Below are 17,858 nucleotides of genomic sequence, written 5' to 3'. Positions count from 1 at the left end.
GAGAAGCAACCACACATTGATGTTTCTCTCCCTCTCTTTCTCCCTTCCTTTCCCCTCTGTCTAAAAATAAATAAATGAATAAAATCTTAAAAAAAGAAAGAAGTGATAACCAGTCTTTCTTCTTGACATTGATGGTCCATGTTCTGTTACAATTTCTTCTTGACTGGTCCAGTTATGGGTTTATCCATTTTGTGGTTTTTAAAATACTAGGATTTAGCTTTCTAATTTCTTTGTAGTTTGTTTTCTATTTTGTTGACTTCTGATCTTTATTATTTCTTCCCTTCTACTTGCATTAGGTTTTCTCTGCTTTGCGATTTTTGAGCCTCTTGAGGTGCAAACTTGATCTCAGACGTTTCCTCTTTTCTGACTCAAGTATTTAAAGCTGTGAAGTTCCCTCAAACCACTGGTTTAGCTGTGTCCATGTTTTGATTGTGTATTTTCATTGTTGTTCAGTTTGAAATAGTTTCTAAATTGTTCGTGATTTCTTTTTTGAAATATGCATTATTTAGAAGTGTATAGTTTAATTTCCAAATAGGTTTTCCTGGACATATTATTATTATTAATTCTAATTTAATTCTTTTGCAGTCAGAGAAAGTGCTTCACATATTTCCATATCGTTTAAATTTTTTGAGACTTGCATCATGTGTAATTTTCTGTGTACTTATGTAATGATGTATCATATAAATAGCTATTAGGTTAAGGTAAATGATAACGTTCAGCTCCTGGACATGTTTACTGATATTGATCAATAAATTGCTGAGAGAAGAATGTTCATATATCTTACTATGATTGTGCAATTGTTTTATCCTCCAGCCAATTAAACAAAGAAAGGAACTGCTTTCATCTGATAAAGGCCATCTGTGAAAAACCTAGAGTTAACCCAATACTCTACGTACTGTTGAAATACTGATACTTTCTAAGATCAGGAACACGATAAGGAAGTATGCTCTCTCATCATTGTGATCAACAAAAAACAACATGCACTGAGAATCTAGCTATGCGAGTAAAACCAGAAAAAGAGGTGAAAGTCATAAATTGGTGGGGAAGAAGTAAAACTCTATATTTGAGCATGGCATGGTTGTCTACAGAGAAAATCTCAAGCGATCTACAAAACTGCTAGTACGAGGTGCAGGATACAGGCTAGTCTGCAAAAAGTAATCACATATTATATACTAGCAGCAAACAATTGGAAATGATGCTAAAAATCCCATTTATAATGTCAAATAAAATTCTTAAAAATACATTTAACAAAAAAGTGCACAAGTTCTGTTCACAGAAAGAAAACTGCAGCACGTTGCTTGAGAGAGACATTTCGAAAAGACCTGACTACACAGGGATAGACTGTATTTCTGGACTGGACGATTCAACAGTACCAAGGAACCAGTTCTCCTCAAATTGATCCATAGATTTTGCTTTGCAGGTATAAACTACTCAATAATTTTTAGATATTGCTGCTGACATAAAGTGTTTTCAGAAAACAGGAAGTGTTACTAGATTTTTTTCTTTACATGACCCAAGAATTTTCAGTGGTAATACAAATTGATCTTGGGCTTTTGGTTTGGTTTACTAAAGTGAGAAGCCCTACTGTTTTGTTTTGTTTTGTTTTTTTGGCTTCTCTTTGTTGAGTGGAAAATTGGTCTCAGGTTCTCTTCTAATTATGTGATTAAAGACTGCCCTTTTTAGTTTGGTTTTACATGCCTGCTGGGCAGTTTTTGCCTAAGGAACCATTTCCAGCTTGTGGTGATGAATTTCAGGACAGTCCTGAAACTTGAACTCTGAGTACTCCTAGGATCATATTACTTTATATAGCAAAAGGGATTTTGCAGATATAATTAAGGTTTCTCTTTAGCTGACCTGAAAATGGGAGACAGTATGAGTGGACCCAAACTAATCCCAAATCCTTTAAGAGCAGAGAGTTTTCTCTGGATGGTCAGACAAGGGGACATTAGAAACAACTGACACAAGAGAGGCTTCCTGTTGCCGGCTTCGAGACGGCGGGACAAGGAACAAGGACCAGAGAGTGGCTTCTAGTTGCTGAGAGCAATCCTGCTGACAGCTGGGAAGAAAGAGGAGAATTCAGTCTCCTGCAGCTGCAAGGAATGGAGGAGCTTGAAAATGACTCTTCTCAGCACCTCCAGATAAGAGCCTCGACTTTGCCCTTCATAAGATGCCCGCAGAGAAGCTTGACAGCTGCCTGGACTTCTGACCTACAGAGCCATGAGATAATAAGTGGGTATTGTCAGAAGCTGTTAAGTTTATGGTGATTTGTTTTGCATTAATAGAACACTAATACACAGCTATGATAATACAATCACAGTAATAAACCATTAAGTTTGGTCTCAATTTTAGAGCTGTATTGTGGAATAGAGAGTGTGACTTTATTTTATTTTATTTTTTTAGTTGTGGACAAGGTCTCCATTTTCTAAGCTGTTGCTAGTGTTCAGGTAAATGATGGCCTGCCTTCCTGGGAAACCTCTAAATTCCTGATGATTGAAGTGTGGCTTCTAGACCTGCAGCAGCATGGACTCCACCTGGGAGCCTGTTAGGAACTTTGAATCCTGGCCTGCATGTTTCATTCGGTTCAATCCCCAGGTGAGTAGTGCTCAATAGAATTTGAGAAGCAGCGCTTTGAGTTGCCCTAAATGTCATAGTTTGGCTCTCATGGACTCTAAACCCCAAAGAATCATCTCTGTTGTCAGCTCTGGAACTTGTCCCCCATGATGGTGCTGCTCCTACTGTAGGGTATGAATCTTTGGTTTTACACCTTTCATTCTAGCTAGTTTGCCTCTTGGCTTCGGAACCTTGTCTAGGATCAATGCTTCAAACACAACACCTGACCAGCCCCTGTACCTTGAAGTGCTGCATCTTGTCCACTGGAATGGGACCCATGTGCTCCAGCTATGCTCATTGTTCTTTCTCAGGGGAAGTCTATGTGCCCCCACTCCCAATGATGTGTATCTAAGGATAGCCTTGGAAGACAGTGGATTGTGGGACTTTTCATCAGCTGCTGCTGCAGACCAGCTGTGATTGCGCCAAGACCACTGAGTGCTTTCTTCTGCAGTCCTTCTAGAGACGCTGAATGATAGCACAGGAAGCCCTTTCAACTATGTGCTGTGGTCAGCCCAGCAGGTATAAGCTCATCTCTGCTAGTATCTTCACTATCTTTCCTCTTTCCCCACCCACAGACTACATATCCCCCGGAAAGTGAAACTCCCTCTCATTGCCAGCCCTTCACTTGTGCTGCTTTCTCTTTCTGGGAAACTCCTCCCATCTCACCACCAGAGATACTACTTCTTCCAGGAAGCCTTCCTGGGATTTCCTCTCCCAGCATCCCAGTGAGGTAGCCATGATATTTGCTTCCGTAGTACTTTGGTCATTTGTTGCAGCATGACACCACTCCAAATTTAATGGCTTAAAACCACCATTTTATTTTGTTCCCAATGTCTCAGGTTAGGAACTGGGAAATGGCCTGGCTGGGTCCTTTCACTTGGAGTCTCCTGTGTAGATGCAATAGATGTTATCTGGGGCAACAGTCCTCTGAAGTCTTGACTGAGTGGCTATCCAAGATGGTGCCTCCGGTGGGCTGGCAGCTCAGGTGGGGCTTTGATTGGAGCACCCACAGCAGGCTTCTCTCATGGCTGGGGCAGCCTCATGGCATAACACCTGTGTTCCAAGCCAGGGTGGCTTGAGAACCAGTGTTTAAGAGACACACACAGAGCCTCAAAGCTTTATTGCCTAGTATAGAACTCCCACAAGTCACACACATTGCATTTCTACTGGTCAGATGGGTCACACAAGCCAGTACAGATTCAGGAGGAGGTGACCTGGACCCCACCTCTCAGTGGTAGGAGCATCAGGGACTGTGTGGCAGGTTTCCTCCTTTACACATGGCCACTTGTCCTCCAATCACAATCTGTCTCTCTCTGCAAAGGTTCTTCTCTGGCAAATGATGCTGCCTTTCCACAGGGCTGTCTCCAAACACAGGGCCTGGCACCTGGGCCCACAAGTTTGTTGACTGACAGAAGGAGTAATAATACAATTCAGCAAAAGTGAGGGAGAGGTGAGATAAGACATAAGGCGGGGGGACGGGACCCAAAGACCCTAGAGTTGGTTTATTAAAATTGTATATTTATTCTTACATGTTTAAACTTCAGTCACCTTCAAAGTACTCTCCATTTGTTGCAATACACCTACTGAGATGTTTTTTCCACTACTCAAAACAATTTTTGAGCTCATATCGATTTTGTTGCCTTTTAGTGCTTCTGCCATTTTTGTTTCACCTCTCCAAATTGGCAGAATGTTTCCATTTGAGGATTTGTTTCATCATTTTGGAGGAAACAAAAAAGTCCCTCAGGATGAGAGCAGGTGAATAGGGAGGGTAGGGCACAGAGGTCATGCCATTTTTGGTCCCAAACTGCTGAACACTCAGTGCAGTGTGGGCAGGCGCACTCATAAATCACCCATAATGAAATGGGCAAATGCACTGAAAGAGTCTTCAAAAAAATTCACTGAAGCCGAATCAGCCTCTCACAACAATGCCAGTAGCTACACTGATACAGATGGGTTCCTAGAACACTCACCTAGCAGGGGACACCTGTACCATAAGGGGCCTACCCTCCAGAAGATAATTCTAGGTTTTTGGAGGGTCCCCTCTTATACACAGGGGAAGCAACATGTGATGGGTACTTACTGTGCAGGCAACAAGGCTTGAAGTAAATGCAGTCATTTACTGGTTAGTCCCAGAGTGAGAGGTCAGCTGTTGATTTAAAGAACTTGTGAGTCCTAACCAACAGGTTTGTTTGGAGTGGCAGCCTGTCATAAAAAGACTTCAGCCGGATGCCAGGGCCCAGGGGAGCCCGTGGGAGCACCACACAGACATGAGGGGCAATGTGGCCGTCTGCTGCTGCTGGGTTGCTCAGGGAGAAGGGTCTCCAAGCTCTTTGTGCTCCAACCCGAGCCCCTGACAAGACCCTGTACCCAAAGTCACCCGAGCCCTCAGTGTGAAGGTTGTCTTTGAAACAAGGGTCGTACTAAGTTTGTTTTAAAGAAAAGAGATGTCTTGCCAACATGCAAACAAAATAAATTTCCACAATCCTTAGCTTAAACTCCCTAGTTGGCAGAATTTTATTTACAGCAAAATGCTGATTTACCCACAAACATCCTGCTGAGCTAAATGTATTGCCCTGCTCCTACGACAGGGCTGTGGTTTTCAAGGGTGGGTTCTGCCCTCCTCTCTGAGTGTGGCAGGTTGTGTCCTGTTCTCTCTTCTGTGTTCGCTGCACATTATGGGAGGCGAGTGGAAACTCGGCCTCAGTCTGTCTTCTAGCACAGGCATCTCCCAGCATGAGAGCTGTAGCAGACAGGCCTTGGCCTCACAAGTTTCTAAAAGGCAGAGGACTTGCCATGAAGTGGGGGGACTCATGGGAAATTTGGTGCTCATTGCCCAGCATAGCGTGTTTGCTGAGTATCTTCTCCCTTTCTGTAGGCTGAGATGGTTTAGGGGGTCATCCAAGATATTCTAACACTGCCAGGTGACAACACCTGTGACAACAGAAGGGATTTGGAGGTGATTCAGACAGAGGCAAAGTCCTGCCCTTGCACTTCATGGCTTCCAGAAGTCAAGGCCCAAGGACACCGGCTGCTGCGGGGGTCAGCCTGTGTGTCAGGAGGTGTTTGGGAGGCTCGTGGTGTCAGCCTTTGGGAAGAGACATGGGGCCAGGCAGAGAGCAAGGGAGGCAGTGATGAGAAGATGGGAGACGAAGTCACAAGTTTGTTTTCTTTACACACTAGAAGGTGGGAGCAGGGGAAGCTCTGAAGAAACAAGCCCCAGGTCCACTGGTGGGTTTTGGAAAGCCCCCAGCTAAACTCCGGGAATCTCGAAGGAAAATTATGTTTTCTTTGTATTGTTTTTGTTTGTTTGTTTTGGCAGTGGTAAGGATATAAACAACTACAGCAGAAGAAATATTGGATTCAAATAAGAATAATATCCTGTTGACCCCTCTCCTCTGCCAACGTGAGGTGTGAAGGCTTTGTGGGCAGAGCAGGAATCAGACCACGGGCTGCCGTGGCTCTGACGTCTGCACTGCCTGGCTCTGGATACACCCTCTTGCAGAGCGTCTGTGTCCGTGTCTATAAAAGAGGACTCTAACACCTCCTTTTCAGAGGTTTTCATGAGTCTTCAATATGCCATGTTATATATAAAGCCTGTAGCACAGTGCCCAAAACATAAATGCTCAATACACAGCAGATGGTAGTTTCTATTCTGTGACTTTTGTAATAAATAGTTGTGAATCTCCCTCTATTTCTACCTGAGAGTAGATAAGCACTAGCTATTGCTTGTGGAACTTTCATGTTTAACCTTTACATGAGCCCAGCCATGGAGCTGGCACCCTGCTCTCCTCTCAGCCCTTGCCTGGTGTTCTCTACACACTGTGCCGATGTCCTTCCCAGCGCCATGCTGTTTTTAAGATGTGCAGTTGTCTTGAGTCTGAATCCTCCATGGCCAGTGTGCCGACTCGCCACTGATGGAGAATTAATATCAGGGAGAGAGAAGAGAGAAGACCTGTCTTAGGGGTCTCCAAACTTCTGGCATCTCTGGACCACAATGGAAGAAGAAGAGTTGTCTTGGGCCACACATTAAACACAGAACACTAATGAAAGCTGATGAGCAAAAAAAGGTTTTAAATAAATTGACACTTTTGTGCTGGGCCACATTCGTAGCCATCCTGGGCTGCATGAGACCTTCAAGCCACAGGCTGGGCACCCAGGAAGAGCAATGAATGAGCTGCAGGCTGTGCAGGGTGACAGGTTACATTAACTTCTTATTCCAAGATGATTTCCTCAGGAAGATTAGTAAATAAGGTTTACTTTTGAGAAAACCCCAACTAATTCATTAACATTCATTAAATGTCTATAAAACACAAGTTGCCCAGAGTGAGGTACGGACAAATTAGTAATGCAGACAACCCAGATCCTTTTTTAAAAAAATCTGCACCCAAGGGTATGTTTGATTTTAGACAGAGAGGAAGAGAAAGAGAGAGAAACATAGATGTGAGAGAGAAACATTGATTGGTTGCCTCCCATTTGTGCCCTGACCAGGGATCAAACCCTCATCCTAGGTATGTGCCCTGACCAGGGATCGAACCTGCAGTGTTTTGATGTACAGGATGATGCTCCAACTGACTGAGCCACTTGGCCAGGGCAACCCAGACCCTTCCTAACACACAGACCGTCAGCCTTGTGCTTCTGAGAGCCAATGGGTGAATTGAGGAATTTTCCAAGTGGGGAGCTTGAGATCTGTCAAGGTAGAAATATTTTCTCCAAGAATATCAGCAAACACTATGAATCAGAGCTTCTTCCCCTTTCCTTTGTCAGAGAACCATTTACCAGCACAATTAAGGGTGTCAATAAACCTGATTTTTTATAAAGGGTTTTTTTTGTTGAGGTGTGTCTTCCCAGTATTGTGTGGAGCAGGTGCAGGGTACACGATGGCACGGGCTGGCTGTGGGGACATCCCAGGCCCTTTCAGCTGTGGAAAGAGGGAGGCTTTTCTATGCTGGCTCTGTTCCTCCACAGAGAACGAAAACCAGGCAGGGGCAACCCAGCCACTAGCACTAACCACATCTCACATCTCACATGTTGCCCACCTGGGTGACATCATAAAGGGACTCTGATATTTTCCATAGAGCCTTTTGACAGGAGGAGAGTATTTTATTTTATCCATGAGATAAAGAGATGTTTAAAGATAAGAAGCCACGTTCACTGGAGCACATTGGAGGGGATGATGAGATAGTCACACAGCCTGGCTTGGATGCTGGTGACTCAGAGAGTGACACTGATGGAAGTGAATGAGCCACCAGCTCCCCGGATCTGAGTGTGGGTCGGAAGATGTGCAGTGTCTCAGTGCAGGTGCAGTGTGCATGATAAAGCACAGGCGAGCTTTGTCCAGTCCCCCAAACAGTTGGTCTGCAAATGGTTGAGAATCTTCTGTGCTGAGGGTCTTGGGAGACTCTTGATTGTAGAGGCTCTAGCCAGGCCCTCTTGGGTCTGGCTACTGTTTCTGCTCCCCACTTGGTTTGTGTGTGCTTTTGCCAGCACTTTGGGCAGCACTTTCTATGGGGGCTGCCCTTGAGCTGCCCTTGGATTGCTGAAGCTGTTTTCTTGAGGCACAGGGTGCAGGAAGGACCTGGGACTTGTGGTCTCTGATTCCCCCACACACTCATCATGTGGGAGTTTGATGAAAAAGTCTGTACCCCATCCTTGGCCTGAGGTGACATGTCCCTTTGTTATTTTCTGTCTTTGTCCTGTCTGCCTGCCATCACAGTCTTGCCTGGGACCCCTTACAGGGACCCCCACCTCAGGACCTGCTTCTGGGAAACCTTGGGCATCCCAGCTCCCAACCAATGAAGGGAGACCTGGTAGAGCCCTAGAGAATCAGAGAGGATGGGGAGCCACTTCCAGGAAAAAAGGATATGAAAGGCTCGGAGGCAGGCATGTGTAGTGGGTTCCTACAGATGCAGAGTGGCATGTGCTGGGTTTGAGGGGAGAACCCAGTGAGACAAGAATGGGCAGAACATGGACTGGCCCTAGCAGAAGGTCACTCCAAGCCCTGGTGACAGGCCCCTCAGGAATTTGTGTGTGTGGGATGGGGGCCCCACCAGCTTACCTGCTTGCAGACAGGAGAATATGGGACCTCCAGCCTCCATAACTATGTGTTCCAATCGCTTATAATAAATCATCAGTACATGTCATCTATCTATCTATCTACCTACCTATCTATCTATTATCTTCTGTGGGTTTAGTTTCTTTGGAGAACCCTGACTGATACACAATGTGAAGGTGTTCTGCCATTTTCTATTAAGACCAATCTTTTCCTTTATATGACGTAGAGACACAGGGCCTCCATTTACTGAGCTCTTTGTAAAACCAATAGTGACAGCATTTGAGAAATATTACTTTGATAACCCACAGTGATCCCATTGATGAACGTGGAGCTGCATGGTCTCTAAGACATGACTTCAAGCACTTAAATTATTTTAGGATAGGTACACAATTTACTAATATTCTGCAGAAAATTGTGTAAAAGCTGCACAACTGTCTCACCTGCTAAGTAGAAGGAAGAGCTCTCTAAGCCTTTATTTCAAAGCTGGTCCCTGGACTAGCAGCGTCAGTATCACCTGGGAGCCCATCAGAACTGCAGAGTCTCAGGCCCCACATGAAACTCCAGGTATCTCCCCAGCCACTGGCCACATATGGCTGTTGGACACTTGAATGTGGCTAGTGCCACATAATAAAATGAGAATATTTAAGGTATATCAGGTTACATAAAATATATAAATATAAATTTCACCTGTTTCTTTTAATTTTAAAAAAAGAATCCTCACCTGAGAATACGTATATTGATTTAGAGAGAGAGGAAGGGAGAGAGAGAGAGAAACATAGATGTGAAGGAGAAACATTGATCAGCTCCCTCCCATACGCACTCCAACCAGAGATCGAACCTGCAGCCCAGGTATGTGCCCTGACCTGGGATAGAACCTGCAACCTTTTGGTGTAGGGGATGATGCTCCAACCAACTGAGCCACACAGCCAGGGCTCTTATAAAATTTTTAGAAACTGTTGCCAGCAGGAAATGTTGAATTACACACGTGATTCACGTTATATTTCTATTGGACGGCACTGCACTCACACTTGCTCACTCAGATTCTTCATTTTGATAAGAGCACTGGGTGACCTGTAGCCATTAGAGTTGGAGAAGTGCTGCTCTTGGCCAGGGGTTGACACATCCAGCTGGCACTGGGTTTTGAGAATTGAGTTTTATTGGGACACAGCCACGCCTATTTGTTATAAACATTCTGTGGCTGGTTCCATGCTCCAGTGGTGGGATGGAGTAGTTGTGGCAGAGAACTTTAGGCCCACAAAGCCTGAACTGCCACCATCTGGCCCTTTTCAGTGGGGTTTATGACCCTGGCCTGGGTGCTTGGTCCTATTGTCATTTTATGGCATGGTCTGCAGTCCAAGCAGACCTGTCCTGTCCTTGTCAGGAAAGTGCCCTGGCCTGTCTGCCCTTGGTGCAAAGTGTCATCAGAGGCCTGCCCCTTTCCTGGAAGTCAGAGTGGAGGCTGAAGATCCTCTGGCCACCTGATGGAAAAGATTAAAAGATGATTTAAGTGCAAAAGCCCCAGTCACATTGGAAAGGCCCTTGGAAGTCACCTGGCCTGTGTCTTGCTGTTGGATGTGGACTGCAGGCTGTCCTGATGCTGGGCAAGGAATGGCAGGAACCTCAGTGTTCTGCCCTAGGCTGTCTTCCCAGATCCTGGGTATGGTGGATGCCCTGCAGCCACAGAAGTGTGATGAGAAAGAGCCAGGCTTAATCCTTACACACTGACACTGGTTTTAGTGTAATGTTCAATTTCCTGTGTAGTTTTCAAATATTAAAGGGGGGCATGTAGTTTTTATGTTAACCATTGGGAAGCACAAAGTTTAAGAATAAAAGAAAAAGATGAGACTGAGGAACATCAGTCTATTTTCCTGCTACTCAGATTATGGTCCACAGGTCACCAGCAGCAGTATCTCTCTGCCTCAGCACTTCTGGGTCAGGATCTGCACGTGATAAGATCCCAAGTAAGGCCCAGGCTCAGAGCATTTGAAACTCATTGATCTTCAACACCTCTTGAAATCACTTGGGGAGGTGTGCAAATTCTGAAGCCCATTCCCTTTAGAGCTTCTGCTGCCATGTCTAGGTGAGGCCTAGGCATGGAGGATTTTGAGGGTCCCTGTGGGGTATGAGTGTGGAGTGAGAGGTGAGGACGTCAGTCTATATCTTTGCTCTGAATTTCACAACCCAGAACCTGTATGGTAACCTGCCTGGTGGAGTCATCAGGAATGTGTTCTCGACTCACACTTCTTAAAGCCACCGTTGTTTCCCCTGTTGGGATGGTGGGAGATCCATTCCTCCACGGATTCTGTGAACTTCTGGTGGAGCTTCTAGAAGGTGTGTTGTGGAATGTGGCTGACTTACCCAGTGTGGACAGGGGAAGTCATGGGCCTTCCATGACAGCTCTAGCTATAAGGACAGTGCCAGTCATAAGAGCCTTTGACATTTTCCTCTGTTGTGGACAGTGGGGACTTGTGCTTGGAGGACCTCCCCTACCCCCTTCAGTCCTTGAGTGGGTGTGATGGCATCAGGGGCATGTTCAGTTGGAAATCAGCACCCCTACATCACCAGCTTTGTTCAGGCCTGTCTGGGTAAGGCCTCCAAGTCAAGGCAACCATGGCTCCCATTTAGACAACACTTTGTTATTCATCCTTCACCTCAGGGAGGTCTGAGGCCCTGAATGTGTCCATGCTTCATCATCCTAAGCTCTTTCATTTTTTTAAGTATATTTTATTGATTATGATTATACAGTTCTCCCATTTTTTCCTCCGCTTTCTCCCCCTCCACCCTGCATCCTCCTTCCCTCTAGCATTTCCACCCCTTAGTTCATGTCCATGGGTCATACATATAAGTTCTTTGGCTTCTCCATTTCCCATACTATTCTTAACCTGCCCTGTCTATTTTGTACCTACCAATTATGCTTCTTATTCCCTGTACCTTTCCCCCCATTTTCCCTCCTCCTCCTTTCTACTGATAACCCTCCATTTGATCTGCATTTCTGTGATTCTGTTCCTGTTCTAGTTGTTCGCTTAGTTTGTATTTGTTTTTGGTTTTTTGTTTTTTAGGTTCGGTTGTTGATACTTGTAAGTTTATTGTCATTTTACTGTTCGTATTTTTGATCATCTTTTTCTTAGATAAGTCCCTTTAACATTTCATATAATAAGGGCTTGGTGATGATGAACTCCTTTAACTTGATCTTATCTGGGAAGCACTTTATATGCCCTTCCAGTCTAAATGATAGCTTTGCTGGATACAGTAATCTTGGATGCAGGTCCTTGCCTTTCCTGACTTGGAATACTTCTTCCCAGCCACTTCTTGCTGTAAGGTTGTTTTTGAGCAACCAGCTTACAGTCTTATAGGAACTCCTTTGTAGATAACTGTGTCCTTTTCTCGTGCTGCTTTCAAGATTCTCTCCTTATCTTTAATCTTGGGTAACTTAATTACGATGTGTTTCGGTGTGGCCCTCCTTACATTCAACTTCTTTGGGACTCTCTGAGCTTCTTGGACTGGCATGTCTATTTCCTTTGCCAGATTGGGGAAGTTTTCCTTCATTATTTGTTCAAATAAGTTTTTGTTTTCTTGCTCTTCTTCTTCTTCTTCTGGCACCCCTACCATTAGGATGTTCAAACATTTAAAGTGGTCCCAGAGGTTCCTTACCCTCTCCTCATTTTTTTGAGTTCTTGTTTTTTCATTCTGTTCTTGTTGAATGTTTTCTTCTTCCTTCTGGTTCAAATCCTTGATTTGAGTCCCAGTTTCCTTCCAATCACTATTGGTTCCCTGTATATTTTGCTTTATTTCACTTTGCTTAGCCTTCACTTATTCCTTTATTTTGAGTCCCTACTCAATGATTTGTTTATTTTTTTTAATGTTCAGAACAAATTTTATTTTATTTTATTTTATTTATTTTTTAATTTTTTAATTTTTATTCAGTTACAATTGTCTGCATTTTCTCACCATCCCTCCACCCCACCCCAGCCAATCCCACCTCCCTCCCCCACCTCTACCCTCCCCCTTGATTTTGTCCTTGTGTCCTTTATAGTAGCTCCTATAGACCCATCTCCCCACTAACCCCTCCCCACTCCCCCTCTGGCTATTGTTACATTGTTCTCTAATTTCAATGTCTCTGGTTATATTTCGTTTGCTTTTTTCTTTTGTTGATTATGTTCCAGTTAAAGGTGAGATCATATGGTATTTGTCTCTCAGTGCCTGGCTTATTTCACTTAGCATAATGCTCTCCAGTTCCATCCATGCCATTGCAAAGGGTGTAAGCTCCTCTTTCTCTCTGCTTCCCAGAGACATATGAAAAGATGCTCAGCACCACTAGCCATCAGAGAGATGCAAATTAAAACCACAATGAGGTAGCATCTCACACCAGTCAGAGTGGCCAACATAAACAAATCAACAAACAAATGTTGGAGAGAATGCAGAGAAAAGGAAACCCTAGTACATTGTTGGTGGTAATACAGACTGGTGAGGCCACTTTGGAAAACAGTATGGAATTTCCTCAGAAAACTAAAAATGGAACTGCCCTTTGACCCAGCAATTCCACTGAGAATTGCTATTCTCCTAATTCTTAGCAATTCCCCTAAGAACCCTGAAACGCCAATCCAAAAGAACCTATGCACCCCAAAGTTCATAGCAGCACAATTTACAATAGCCAAGTCCTGGAAGCAACCTAAGTGCCCATCAGCAAATGAGTGGATCCAAGAACTATGGTACATTTACACAATGGAATCATACTCAATCATTTCTGTGAGCATCTTGACTATCAGTGTTTTGAACTGTAAACCTGATACATTGTCTATCTCTTCATTGCTTTGTTCTTTTTCTGGAGTTTTTATCTGTTCTTTCATTTGGGCCATATTTCTCTGTCTCAGTGCACCTATTATGTTGTAAGGGGTGGAGCCTCAGGTATTGACCATGGCAGGGCAACCCACTTCACTGCATTGTGGCACTGTATGTGGGGGAGGGGTCAGAGAGGGAACAATGCTGCTTGCTTGGCTCTCGCCCTACTTTTAGTCACTTCCTCCGCTAGCCAAAAGTGAATTACCCCTTTCTGGTTTTGATTCCCAGGTGGGTGGGTTTGTGTATGTTCTAGGACCCTATGGGTCTCTGCAATGGACTTTCCTGTGAGACTGGAAGTTTCTCCCACCTCCACAATGCGCACAGGTTTTTATAGCTAGAGGTTTTGAGCCTTTATTTCCCTGTGCTGGAATCCTGGATTGTGTAGTCTGTCTTGCTCCTCAGTTGTTCCTCCCAGTTTATCCACATGCAAATGTGGGACCACTCAGTCCGCCAGCCACCATCTTGTCATGCATCCTCTCTGCCCTGGCTGCCCACCTCTGCCTCTCTTACCAGTCTGGATGAATGTTCCTTCATTAGCTCCTTGGTTGTTGGACTTCCACACAGTTTGATTTTCTGGTAGTTCTGGTTGTTTTTGTTTTTAAATTGGTTGTTGTCCCTTTTTTGGTTGTGCAAGGAAGCAAAGTATATCTACCTATGCCTCCATCTTGGCTGAAACTTCCTCCTAGGCTCCTTCCGAACACCCATCCAACCATGTCCTTGAGCCACTGCAACATCATGTGGCCCTTCTTCCTGACTCTGGCTCCAGCAGTGGGGAGGGCAGGGGGGCAGGGAATTGGAGCTGGGTCTGCCAAACACCCAGGCCTCACCTGGCAGGCACGTAGCCCCATAGGGCTTCTGCCAAACAGAGCTTCTTTGACAGCCACCACAGGGGCAGATGGTCCTCTAGAACTCCATATGCATCCTAGTAGGAATGCCAGAGTCAACAGCACCCACGTGGATGCACACTGAGGCCCAGGGCTCAGGAGATCGGTGAACTCCTGCCTCTCCGCCACCAGAGCACTCCCTGGCCAGAATGCCTGGAGCCTGGAGCCGAGGCACAGGAATCTTAGCAGTGCCAAGTGTTCCGACACAAACAGCATTAGAACAAATCTGAGCCCCTGGTTGAAGACAAGGACTATGAATTTTGAAGTGTTATGATTTCAGGAGTTAATTATTCTTTCTTTTCAGTATTTTTATTAATTATTGCACGAGTTGATGTTTTGAGCATGTATTATTAAGAAAAATAATAGAGTTTTTAAACTCAATAAAATCCAGTATTAACTGCATCGGTCAGATGTGTGCCCTCCAGACTTTTCCTTCCACTCCTGCCTCAGTTTCCCTGGCTGGGCCATGGTAAGGATTAGAAATAATGCACATAGATGTTGGAGATCTGTGCAGGCTTGAGGGAGGCCTAGGCAAATAGACATAAGACAAGGCAATGCGGCCTGGGTGGCTCCGTGCATTCAGGTTAGAGGACAGAGCATCTGGGTCCCAGAGGAGACTTTACCTGGAATGGTCCAGTGCCTTCACCACATGCCTCCCAGGCCCCCGGTTACTTTCACCACCTCTCCTGTTTTCTCCTGGCTACATGGGGAAAATAGCAACAGGGAGAGCCCTTGGGGACACAGGGCCCTTGGTGGGGGCTGCAAGGGATAGCACAAGGCAGCTGGGCATGTGGGCAGCCAGGATGAGAGACAGAGGCAACAATTTCACAAGTGTAGAGGGAGCCAGACCCTCTTTGTGTGGTTGGAGAGCAGCAGACAGGACCTGAGTCACTCTCAATCCCTCTTTGTTGCCTTGGCAACAATATCCTGGGCCACAAAAAGGACTGATTCTCTCAAGCAATGGTGTGGCCACCATCCCACTGACTAAATGCCAAAACTTTTATATTCAATGTGGGATGGAAACTTCTAGAATAAGGAACACCTTGATGAGCAGGTGAACACAGGCGGGTAATACTTCAGTGGGTGTGTGTGCAGTGAGAGGGAGGGCTGGCTCTCTTTTTTCTCTGTAAAGGAAGTAACTCTTTCCTTAATAACAGCTTCATGAAAACCAGAAACAATGGGGCTTGCAGAGTCACAGTGATGTGCTGGATTTCCCTGGAAGGAAAAAAGAATGTGGCAAACACTGTAGCTTTTTCTCAGCCTGAGGAAGAGGTGCTGAGACTTCATTTCCCAGCAGAAGAGGTGACTGAGCTGTGTTTGGGAGACTGTTCTCCCAGAAGCCTCAACCCAGCCCTGGTTCCCTTGTCCATTGTGGTATTTGGCTAGAGCCCAACTTGGCTCCTGAAGGCCTGTAGTGCATCTCTTCATGTTACCCTTACATATTCCAACTCTTTCATGCTTCCAATTTTTCTGAAGCCACCTTCTGCCACATCTGGGTTGGCCTGTGCTTTTGAGGGTGCATGTGATGAGACTGGGAGTGTCTCAGTAACTCAGGAGTTTCTCTTTCCAAGTCTGTAGCCTCAGTCACCTCTGCAGCCATGCAATACAACACATGGACAGGTTCTGGCACTACAGCATAGGCATCTTGGGGTCTTCTGCCTATGCCCCTCTCTAGGGAGGATACCTACTCACCGAGTAGGCAGCTCTGCTGACAAGGCCTCTACAGGGGTTTCTGTACCACCCACTGTGACCCTGCCACTTGTCTCTTGTGAGTAATGGCTTCTGCTAGGGGGAAAGAAGGGGTGAGTTCTTCCCTCAAGATGTGACAAGTAGATGTGTCCTGATTTTTCACTTTCCTAAGAATAAGTATAACCGAGGGATTTAGGACAAGTAAGTCAGGGAAACCACGGCAGGACTCACAGTGTGCCTCTCTCTTTAAAGCCTGAGACATTCTGAAATGATAGGCATGCCTCTTTAAGAAGATGTTCTAGAATTCTTTGCATCTGAAAGAACACACAGTGGACATTCCGTGTAAGAGGGAGGAGAGGTTCCCGTCTGGGGGACTGTGCGGGCACTTGTTGCATTTGTAATGATAAGATTTATTTAAAAGGCAAAAACCCACAAACTAAAATGTGGTCAAACTGTTGCAGAGAGTAGGGGTGATGTCTGAGGTGAAGGAAACAGAAGTCTGTGGTTTAATAGCTGGTTTCACGATGAGTTATGGTATTTCTCCAGAAAAGCTCAGCCATCAGTTATGTTTGCTATCGGGCAGCTTCAGAAGTGAGTTCAGCATGGTTCTGTCTGTGTCTGATCTTGATGGTGGTCTTTTTGTTCCATCTTCACAGTCACAGCCCAGAAATTTGGGGGACAAGGGAACTAGGTTCCAGTTATGTATTGCTGTATAAAACATCACCCCAAACCAGTGACTTCAAGCCTTTTCTTACCCCCGCTCTGCCCATTGCCTGGGGCTGTCAGGAGGTTCTTCTGAGACTTCCCCTGGGACCACCCTGTTGGCCAGTGTACTCAGCTCTATTATAATGAGGAAGCAGCCACAGATAATGCATACATACACCAATGGGCATGGCTGTGTTACAATAAACACTTATTCACAGAAACCAGCATGGGTTTCTACAAATAAGTAGAAAAGTAGAATAAGGAGTTTTTCTAACTCCTTTTCTACGAGGTCACTCAGGTCTCCCAGGAACACAAAAGCAGACACTTCCAGGCCTTCTTAAGGCTCCAACCAGGCACATCATTGCCTCTTAAGTGGTTTGGGGCTCAGCCCCAATATATTGTGAAGGGTACAGTAGAGGGTGGGGGGCAGGGTCCCTGGGCACCTCTGGGGACTCATGCCCACAATAGTGTTGGGGGAGAGGCAACGTTCCACTGTGGTGTCTGATTTTAAGAAAACAGTAGAGAATGCAATCCTCACATTTAAATGAAGAATCAGAATCTACCTTTAGAAGCAGACCTTTTATAGGCCTGTGGTATATGTAACTTATTGAGTTACTAGAGTTACTCGAGAGCTGGATTATTTCCTGCTAAGTTCTACACCACCAAGATTAGTGAAAGGACCTTAGTTCACAGGATTTTGTGGTAAGGACTCTTGTCTTTGCTGGCTTCCTCTCACTGGTGATGTTTGTACATGGATGTGGGGAATAGAAACACTGTGTGACAGTTACTCTCAGAAGTAGAGGCTTTGGGGCCACTCTGACATTGCATTTTGTTGGGGTCCCAATGGCTCTCACCTGTTGTTCTGCCTTCTCCTGGTTCACCTCTGTTTTTCAGGTGCCTGGGCTATTGTATTGATGCAAGGGTCTCCATGGGGTAGCTTGTATAGGACTGAGGAACTCTAGGCACGTGTGAGATATCCCATCCCTGGAGTTGGGAGACCTCCTACCTCGTGCCTACTGTGTTTCACAAGCCTCACCTGTTCTGCCTGCAGCTGTTCAGCCCCTGTAGTGCCATCAATG

The 17,858-nt window shown here is 45.3% G+C and overlaps 1 long non-coding RNA gene across 1 annotated transcript in view; it reads left to right on the top strand.

Annotated features, from left to right (window-relative positions):
- The first annotated feature begins 1,869 nt into the window (after nucleotides 1–1,869).
- LOC123480056 (uncharacterized) overlaps nucleotides 1,870–17,858 on the top strand; it is a 40,743-nt gene continuing 24,754 nt past the window's right edge. Inside the window, exons 1-3 of the long non-coding RNA XR_006655921.2 lie at nucleotides 1,870–2,229; nucleotides 2,401–2,592; nucleotides 2,922–3,129. This is a non-coding gene — a long non-coding RNA (uncharacterized lncRNA). The remainder of the gene's footprint in view (nucleotides 2,230–2,400; nucleotides 2,593–2,921; nucleotides 3,130–17,858) is intronic.

Source organism: Desmodus rotundus, chromosome 1 (assembly GCF_022682495.2).
Source record: "Desmodus rotundus isolate HL8 chromosome 1, HLdesRot8A.1, whole genome shotgun sequence".
Lineage (NCBI taxonomy): Eukaryota > Metazoa > Chordata > Mammalia > Chiroptera > Phyllostomidae > Desmodus > Desmodus rotundus.
The sequence above is the reverse complement of the archived record's forward strand: the minus strand, read 5'-3'. Positions and strand labels throughout refer to the sequence as shown.